We start from the raw sequence: 9866 nt of genomic DNA on the forward strand, positions 1-9866 counted from the left end.
CCCCTGAAACGGAACATAGCAGCTGAACCCTGGGAGAACACGCTCCCTCGGACTCTTGAGGGCATCAACATCATTTATGTGCAGGAGACCCTGCCCAGGTACAGACCCTGCCCAGGTACAGACCCTCAGCAGCGGGAAGAACAACAGTCACAGGATCCAGTGATGTGAACGCAGAAGTTTCCCATGGGTGTAACGGGTCAGAGCACCTGGCCAATACCTTTGACCTTCCTTCCTCCTCACAGAAGAACGGCTTCTCAGCTTTTCATCAATCGTAGCCTGTGCAGGCATTGTGTGCATTTACGCTTCACAACATCCCCATGCTCGGATGTTACCTTCCCTGTTTATAGGTGGGACATCTGAAGGGTTACAAAACTCGCCTGTGTTCCCACAGCCATAACCAGCAGACGGCAGGCCACAGACTTCAGAATGCTTCCAAGCCCTTCACTAAAGAGGTTTGTCACAGGAGGAGTCCCAGTGTCTGCTGCACCGGAGCAAGCAGTTTGCAGTGCGTGCGTGAGTGTGTTTGGAAAGATACATGTCAGACACTCTAGAATGCTCAGTTTTTTTTACATGAACAAACTCTGCCCAACTCCCAGAGCTCAGTGGGTCCCTCAGGCAGGTCAGATGCAGGGACTGGAGGGAGAGAGAAAGGAGTTTGAGGGCTACTGGAAATGTCCAGGGAGAAGCAGTGTCCAGGACAATGGAGAGTGGACGGGCTCACAGTGTATTCTGGGGCTGTCAGCTCGGTGAATGAAGGTGACGGGGTGTCAGTGGAGGTCCAGCTACTGTGCTTGTGCAAAGATGGGAAACACCAGAGCAGGGCTCGGGGGGTAGGGTGGCCACAGCAGTGCTGGACAGTCTGAGTGGCCTGGGTGCTGACATCCAAGGGAAACCCCTTTGGAAGGGGCATCTAGACGCCTGCGTCCGGAGCTCAGAATGAAGGTCTGGACCACGGCTCCCTCTCAGGGTCTGATTGGGCCGTGGGGCCAGTGGGAGGCGAGAGGGGTTTGAAGCCGGATGTTTGTCCATTATGGACAAACTCCAGACCTGTTTGTCCATTAGCCCGATGCCCCTTCTGCTTGTCAATACATTCTCTGAGCCTCATTTCCTTTTTTTTTTAAATTTCTTTGAAGATCAAATTTGATCATGAAGGTGGTTTCAGGTGTAATGGAGTGAGCTGGACACGCATTGTCACAGGCACCAGGAACTCCTGTGACGGGAGCTGGGGTGGGGCGGGGGCAGGAGGAGGGTCCTCTGAATAGTCTGAGGGCTTCAGGGCGTTTCCTAGGGGGAGGGAACACGGGGGAGGGGGGGAGGAGCACCCAGGGTGCGGGAACACAGGGGCGGGGTGGGGAGGAGCACCCAGGGTGCGGGAAGCGCGCTGTGCCAAGGCCTGTGGTGACAGTCCTGTGGAAGCAGAGAGGCAGGAGAAGATGGGGGTGACCTGGGGTCAGGACGGGGAAGGGGACTGACTGCAAGGCAGCACAGAGGACTTCAGGTTACAAAAATAACCTGTCCCTTGTTTCTAGTGGTGGTTACACAGCTGTATACAGTTGCCAAAACTTACCAAAGAGATGAATTTTTATTACACATCAGTTATGCCTCAGTAAAAGTAGAGAAAAATGTCTTCTGTGTCTGGACTAGAGGGTCATCCAGGTTCCCAGCTCTAAGCTACTGGGAGACCCTGTTGGCATATCTCATTGTTAGGGGTCATTCCAGCCTGTTCCTTTACAGGTAACATGTGTGAGCACTTGTGTTTTGGTTTCCTGGTTTCTTTTTTATTTTTTTAAATTAATTTATTTATTTTTAGATAGAGAGGAGAGAGAGAGAGAGAGAGAGAGAGAGAAAGCAAGAAGCATCAATTTGTAGTAGTTGTTTCATGTACCTTGACTAGCAAGCCCAGGGTTTCAAACCGGCGACCTCAGTGTTCCAGGTCAACATTTTATCCACTGCGCCACTACAGGTCAGGCCTAGTCTCCTGGGTTCTAAAATGAGGACATTACCTCACCTTGCAGAAAGAAGTGTGAAGAGGGAACTATCCATAGTTGCAAAGTCCTTGGAAAACACAGGGGATTGTCCTCAGAAAATAAATAGCTCAATTCCTCCATATCTCTACGGCCAAGAACCCAGCCACCAGATTACATATCCTTAGAGAGAACTGGTATCCCTCCTTCTGGCCAATCGGCATCTACTCGGGGAAGCCATAACTTCAAAGACCGTTACGAACTTTACAAAATTGAATCTTGCTTAGAGAGAATAACAGCATGTCACACCTGCCCATCAATTCAGTGAAGCAAATGTGTTGAACTCGTACCATCTGTGCGGCATCTCCGCAGCACGAGGGGCCAACACCGCTCAGTGAGCTAACCAACACAGAGGCACATCTGTCTGTGGTGAGTCCTCACGCTGTGCCAACCACTTAATTTTCCAAATCTCAGGTTACCCGGAATATTAAACCCAAGATGAGGAATGTGAAAGGTGTTTTTCTTACTTTCTTTTTAAAGACTTTTGGTTTAAACTGCTCATTCTCAGGACCCTTGGCGAGAGTCTACACCAGCTGACCACGCATGCCACCGTAATATTTCTTGTATCTACCTTTTAAGAGCAACTATTTTGTGATTATTTTTCACAACATTTTAAAAATCTTTCTAAAGATTACAGCTTGACCCGTTGGGAACCCCGGGCTTGCCTGGTCAAAGCACATATGAGAAGCAACTACTCTGAGTTGATGTTTCCGATTCTTCCTCCATGCCTTTCTCTCTCTCTCCGCTCTCTAAAATTAATAAATAAAATCTTTTAAAAAAGAAAAGATTACAGAAGGAGGAAGGAAAAAAAAAAAAGGAGGAAGGACAGGACACCCGGTCTGCCGCCACTGCAGCCGCAAAGCCTGGACAGACTGCGCCCTGCAGCCGACCGCGGACTCGGACTCGGAAGGCAGACAGAAGCCAGGGCACTGAAGACCAGAATTCCAATGACCTCTGAACGGAGCTAAATTTCCTATTTGTACTCTGGTATCCCCAGTCTAGATTCAAGGCAACCCACAAGTGGGAACATGGCCAGAGAGAGCTCCAGGAAGCCTTCTGATTCTAGGGAGAAAGGAGACGCCTAGTGCTCAGAGAATGAGGGAAATCACTTGTTTTTCTCTTCTCCAGTCTCTCGGGTCTCCAGGAAATTCCAAGGTGCGGGAGGCATGGCAGCAGCCATGGAAGTGACGGCATCCGCAGGGTCTGCAGACACAGAATCCTGAGGACGACAAAACTGGCTCCACTAGGAGGCGCTGTGGTCCTACCCGGCGGGGAGGAACTTCGCTGCGTTCTGCTCAGTCCCCTGGGTGTTTGACCTCAGATAGGGGTGCGGCCACCAGAGGTTCACGGCAGAACAGGTTAACTAAAGCCCCGGGTTTCTGGCCAACCAGCAGAAAAAGGGGAGTCCAAGGAGTTGGAAATCCCCAGGGATTCCACAGAGGTGGATGGACCCCCAGAAAGAGACTCCTTAAAAATTGCTTCGGAGCGCCTAGACTGGCCGCTGGGCTGCACAATGTTTTCTGATTCCAAACAATGACACTGGTAGAGAGAAAATCATCACAGATACAGAGAACCTGAACAGCATCCTGGTCCACCTGTAATTGATGGGTCTCTCTACCTAATGACAGCAGAATACAGATTCTGCTCAAGTGCACAGGAAGCAAACCACAAAGTAATTCCTAGAACTAACAAGGGTATTTCACAAAGGTGCAGGATATGAGATCAACACACAAAATTAATCTATGCCAGCAATGAACAACTGGGAACTGAAATGAAAAACACACTACTATCTACAATAACTCCCCAAATGAAGTACTTAGCTACCTGACAAAACATGGACAAAATATGCTAAAAATTTACTACAAAATGCTGATGAACGAGATGAAAGACAACATCAACAAATGGAGAGAGGTCATGTTAATGGATTGGAAGACTCAACACAGCAAAGATATCAGTTCCCCCCACATTAATCTATAGAGTTATTGCAACTCTAATTAAAATCCAAGGTGGTTATTGTTATAGATAAACGCAAGCTGATTCTCAACAAATGGTGTTGTAACAACCAGATATCAATACACAGAAAAAAACCCAACCCAAAACCAAAATCCTGACATGCCCTATACCTTATACAAAAATTAACTAAAAATGGATCACAGAGTGAATACAAAAATGAAAAACTATAGAAGTTTCAAAAGAACACATGGGAGACATTTTTTTGTGGCCTGGGGGTTAGGCAGAGTTTTTAGAAATGATAGCAAAAGCACAATTCACAAAAGAAAAAAATTAATAAATTGGGCTTCATCAAGATGAAAAGTTTGCTGTGCAAAAGGCACCATCCAGGGAATAAAAGACAATATATATAAACAAAGAATAAACATTTGCAATCACATATATGACAAAGGATTTGTACCCAGAAGATGTCAAGAACTCTTGCAACTCAACAATATGGAAGCAAACGAACCCTTTTAAAAGATGGGCAAAGCACTTCGACAGACACTTCACCAAAGAGGATACACAGCTATCAAATAGCACATTAAAAGAGGCTGAACACCACTGACCACAGGGAAATGCAGATTAACACACCAAGAGATACCACTTCACCGCTGTAAGAAGGGCCAGAATAAAAAATGTGGACGATGCCAAGTGCTAGAGAGGATGGGAGGAGGGGCAGTTGGCACTCTCGGGTGTTGCCACTGGGAAGGCAACACAGCACAGGTGTTATTCCGGGAAACAGTTTGGCAGTTTCTCATAAACTACACGTAGGACCATATGACCAGCCATCCCACTCCCAGGTATGTAGCCTGGAGAAATACAGAACCCTGTACACCTGTGCACAGTCCTATTTGTAACTGTCGGTAAGTGGCAGCAACCTACTAGCCCTTCAGTGAGCGAAGGGGTAAAAAGACTGTCACACATCATACAGTGGGATACTGTGCAGCAATAAGAAAAAAAAAAAAAAGCAAACTATTGATACATTCAATAGCTTGGAGGAATCCCGAAGGCATCGAGTTGAGAGGAAGAAGCCAGTCTCAATAGATTATAAATTCTCTATGATCCCATTTATACCACGGCCTCAGAAAGATTAACTATAAGGATTGCCTGGGGTGAGAGGTCGGGGAGAGTTTAACTACACAGGCAGAGCACGAGGAAATTTGGGGGAGCGATGGGAGTTGTTCCGCATCCTGATTGTGGTGGTGGTTTACACGGAGCTGTAGGTGTGACCGATTCCTAGAACTGAGCAAACACAAAAGACTCAATTGTTTTTTTGCCATATGTTAATGCATAAATAAAAATTTAAAAACAGAACGAAAATGTTCTTAGTAAAATGTATTTTGACTTTTTTGTGGATTTGATAAGATCCAGCCATTGAAAAGTCTAAAGCTTATTTACTGTCCCTGAAGAGCCACCCGACCCTGCTTCTCAGTTGCCCCTGAGCCGGCAGCTCTGGGCTTGGTGGGAGGGGAGCTGCTACAAATGCAGAGTTCTCAGGACCACAGCCCGCATCAAAAATCTGCATTTTCATTAGAGCCCCTATGATTAGCTTCGCGTGCATATGAAAGTTGAAGGTGTTCTGGTGGGGATTACAAAGACCCAGACTCAGTACACCCCCTTAAGCCTCAGTCTTTTGTGAAGCCCACTGAGGGGTGAGCTTCCTTCGTTGATGTTCCTTGAGGCCGTTGGTTTGGGGGAGTTAGCATCTTTCTCCCCAAATGCACTGTTTTTCCTACAGAATCTCATCTGCTCGGAGCCTTTTTTTTTTTTTTTTAATTTTTTTACAGGGACAGAGAGAGAGTCAGATAGAGGGATAGATAGGGACAGACAGACAGGAACGGAGAGAGATGAGAAGCATCAATCATCAGTTTTTCGTTGCGATACTTTAGTTGTTCATTGATTGCTTTCTCATATGTGCCTTGACCGCGGGCCTTCAGCAGACCGAGTAACCCCCAGCTCGAGCCAGTGACCTTGGGTCCATGCTAGTGAGCTTTTTGCTCAAGCCAGATGAGCCCGCCGTTCAAACTGGCAACCCCAGGGTCTCGAACCTTGGTCCTTCCGCATCCCAGTCCAATGCTCTATCCACTGCGCCACTGCCTGGTCAGGCTTGGAGCCTTTTTAACTGAATGCTGGTACTGATTTCTGGTTTCCGCGCTGAGTTTAGCTTGTTTTGAATGCATCACCTAAATATATCAGTTAGATATGAAAGGACCCCACTGAGATGACTAAAATCATCTCCAAGCAGACGCATGGTCAGGGGTTCAGTAGTGAAGATGACTTCCAGAGGCTGGAAGAAGAGAGGTTTGCAAGGAGTATGTCCACTTCACTCCCCCTCAGAAGTGCAGGAGGAACTTCCTTCCCTGGCACACTCAAATTCACACCCTTTACCTTTGAGATGAATCTGCGGCTGTGTTGATGGTGTAAAGGAGGTGGGAACTGCAGGTCCGGGGCTTCCGAAGGCCACGCCTGGTCCTGAGAGCTCAGGGTCCCGGCCCTTTATATGCACAGTGGACGAAATTTTAGAAATGCCTCAGCCTTTCAAGGTTCCAGGCCCCGAATTAGGACTGGAATCACAGAGGTCTCATTCCAGGAACATGGTGGCCTCCTTCCTGGTGAAAAATAGCCCCCCATGCCCTGCTCCCCTGCCCACCCCAGGACAGGAGAGCTCTCTGCTCTGGCAGAACCTGCAGGGACCATGACTTGGCTGGAACCCCTTATGGTTCAGAACAGGCTCTGGATTATCCGTGAGCACGAACCCGCTGTGCCTGGGGCAAAGCCGCCCTCCACCCCTGGGGGTAAAGGAGCCTCGGGTGGTGTGACAAGTCACACTTCGGAGTCACTTTACAGGATGACTTAAAGAGGCCTGTTGTTCTTTGGAGCCGCTAATCCACGCGTGGAGGGTGGTGAAGACATTTCACAGCCTGCTCAGTTCTCCTGCCGCAGAAGCAGGGACAGGCCATGGTGACTGTTTCCCAGTGAACGGTGACCGTTTCCCAGTGAACGGTGACCTGTCTGGCACTGAACGGTGACTGTCTTCTAGTGGACGGTGACTGTCTTCCAGGAAACAGCATCACATCAAGTAGGGCTTCTCAGCTGAAAGCAACATTCAAGCCACTTCTGAGAGCATGCTGTACTCTCGGGTTAACATCTAGAATGGCTCTGCTGGGCCATAGCTCATATCCGTCGACGCTCAGACCTCCACTGCAGAAGCCTGGGGTAGAGAAGCAGGTGGAATAGCTGGTTTTGAATCTGTGGGGGTATTTTAATAAGCCTCACCCCCTAATGTGAATGTCTAAGGAAGTAGCAGAACCGAATCTGGTAGTTGAGGGTTTTTCATAGGGGAGAACAAGAGGTAGATTTGGGGGCCACTCCTCTAAGCACCAAAATGACACCCAGAGCAACATTGATATCCCTGAAGTATATTTTAAGGCAGGGGTCCCCAAACTACGGCCAGCGGGCTGCATGCAGCCCCCTGAGGCCATTTATCCGGCCCCTACTGCACTTCTGGAAAGGGCACCTCTTTCATTGGTGGTCAGTGAGAGGAGCATAGTTCCCATTGAAATACTGGTCAGGTTGTTGATTTAAATTTACTTGTTCTTTATTTTAAATATTGTATTTGTTCCCGTTTTGTTTTTTTACTTTAAAATAAGATATGTGCAGTGTGCATAGGGATCTGTTCATAGTTTTTTTTTATAGTCCGGCCCTCCAATGGTCTGAGGGACAGTGAACTGGCCCCCTGTGTAAAAAGTTTGGGGACCTCTGTTTTAAGGTAAAAAGACTTATTTTGCTTTAAGCATCTTTCTTTCTGCTGATGTTCTAGGCAAACCGGGAGGATAAGATAAAGCGGAAGTCAAAGTTTTTATAGTCCCTTTTTCTCTTTAGAAGAAATCCATAGTGAAACTGAATATTTAATAGGTGAAAATTTATCTTGAAGGATTTTTTTTTTTTTCCACTGACAACATGCTAAATGTTGGATAAGCCTTTCTGGTTACATGAGCTTCCTTAAACTTTATTGAAGCTATTAGCAAATCCTTTAAGAAAAAACAAAATCTTATTAAATTAAGCTTCTTAAGTGTTGCTACTTCCCCTGCGGTCAGAAGTGATCTGAAAAAACCTACTTAATCCCCTAGCATGGAATTGAACAGCCTCCACAATTTGTTACTGCAAAAGACAAAACATGTATGAGTTTCCAATTCAACTGAATTTTGGATGGACAATCTTCTGAATTTCCAAGCTCTCATTGTGTTTATAATTCATTGAGGGGGTGAGGAGTCTTCCAGGGGTCTCCCCGGTCAGATGCACTATTGAGAAGGCAAGGACTGCCCCCAACAAGGTTAGGCTTTTTCTGCACAATTTCAAGTTCAATACGCAGAAATCAGGGAGCCAATGTGTTTCTTTAGCTGATCCCAACCTCTCACTGATGTCGGTTTTGCGACACCTGAAGTATTTAAATGGGGTGCACGGTGTTTCTGGCCTTCATTTGGATGCTTTTCTGGGGAAAGCTGACTGGTCCAAGAAAGGTCTTCCTGGGGCTGGGTACACTGAACCTTCCTATTAACATAAGATCATCTTTCTTCCTAACAGCGAACTGTTCCCTCTAAGAGCTCACAATGTTTACAGACACAGGGCATATTAGTTATCCCAACTGCTTCACCGGTCAGAAAGAATGTAAAATTAGTAAAAATTTTAATTTGTTTAAATTTAAGCAAAGGAGACTAATTTTCTACCAGAGGAGGGAAGGGGAAGATAAAATTAATTTTTATGTGTGTTATCTTGTGAATCACGTTAGGTTATATTGTGATTCTTCACTGAGAATCCTCATATGAATTTGTCTTGTGATACAAAGACTGTGGCTGAAAAAAGACTGAATAACATGCCCTTGACCCCAGAGCTGTATACAGCAGGGCTGAGACTCAGACCCATGTTGGGCTGAACTCAAAGCATGCAAGCGCTCTTGAAGTTATACGTTTGTTGAGATCAGCCCATATATTAAGCACATAAAACATAAATTGTAACTATCCATATAAAACCTGGTTCGCATGGTGTAATTTGAGCCACCATTGACTAAGGGATATCAACATCCCTGGTTATTTAAATAAGGAGGCAGCCAGGGATTCAAAGTTAAATCTTTGATGTTTACACAGAAAATAGCTGGTCAGCTAAAGAACAGATGACCAAATAGAACGGGATTGTTGGGGTTTGGTCAATAAAAAGTGAGGGCTTGGTATCTAAGAATGTGGGTTCTAGAATCCAGTTTATTTCACATGATTCCTGACAGTTCAACTTCATTAGCTGTGTGACACAGGACCAGTGCTGTTGGGATGTGGCCAAGGATTGAATGGAAAACAAAAAGCCCTCAGGAGTGTGCAGCCTCACAGGGCCGTACCACCAAGCACAGACAGTTAAAAGGTGCCCGGGACCAGGGTTACAAAGATACGAAGGGCTTCCCAAGCAACATTTGAGGACATTCCTGACTGCAAATATTCCAACCTACTCACTTTTGAGGATGCTACTGCTTGGAAACCATGGTATCTTCTTTTTAAACTGATAAGAACAGATACTACACTTGATCTTAGCCAAAAGGCCGAGAAGAGATGGTATCTCTTTTTGTTTGTTTGTCAGATATGGTCACCGCAGGCAGAGAGGTCTCTGGAAGGCTGGGCCAAATCCCAGGGAAGTCTGAGCGTTGCAGCAGTCGTTTATGGTGGGGCTGTGTTCCTTCCTCCGCTGTCCCTGGGTGGCTTTCACTTTGGGCAAGCCTGAGTGTCTCCACCAGGACCCACGAGTGCTGCATGGGAAGCGCTGAGCATCTTACTTCTCCCTCCGTCTTGTCTCAGCGACTCCTTTCCC

At 46.6% G+C, this 9866-nt stretch overlaps 1 pseudogene; it reads right to left on the reverse strand.

The window, feature by feature from the left end:
- Positions 1 to 9517: 9517 nt before the first annotated feature.
- LOC136314766 (U2 spliceosomal RNA) lies at positions 9518 to 9612 on the reverse strand (annotated as a pseudogene).
- Between the last annotated feature and the right edge of the window lie 254 nt (positions 9613 to 9866).

This window comes from Saccopteryx bilineata, chromosome 10 (genome assembly GCF_036850765.1).
Source record: "Saccopteryx bilineata isolate mSacBil1 chromosome 10, mSacBil1_pri_phased_curated, whole genome shotgun sequence".
NCBI classification, from domain to species: Eukaryota; Metazoa; Chordata; class Mammalia; order Chiroptera; family Emballonuridae; genus Saccopteryx; species Saccopteryx bilineata.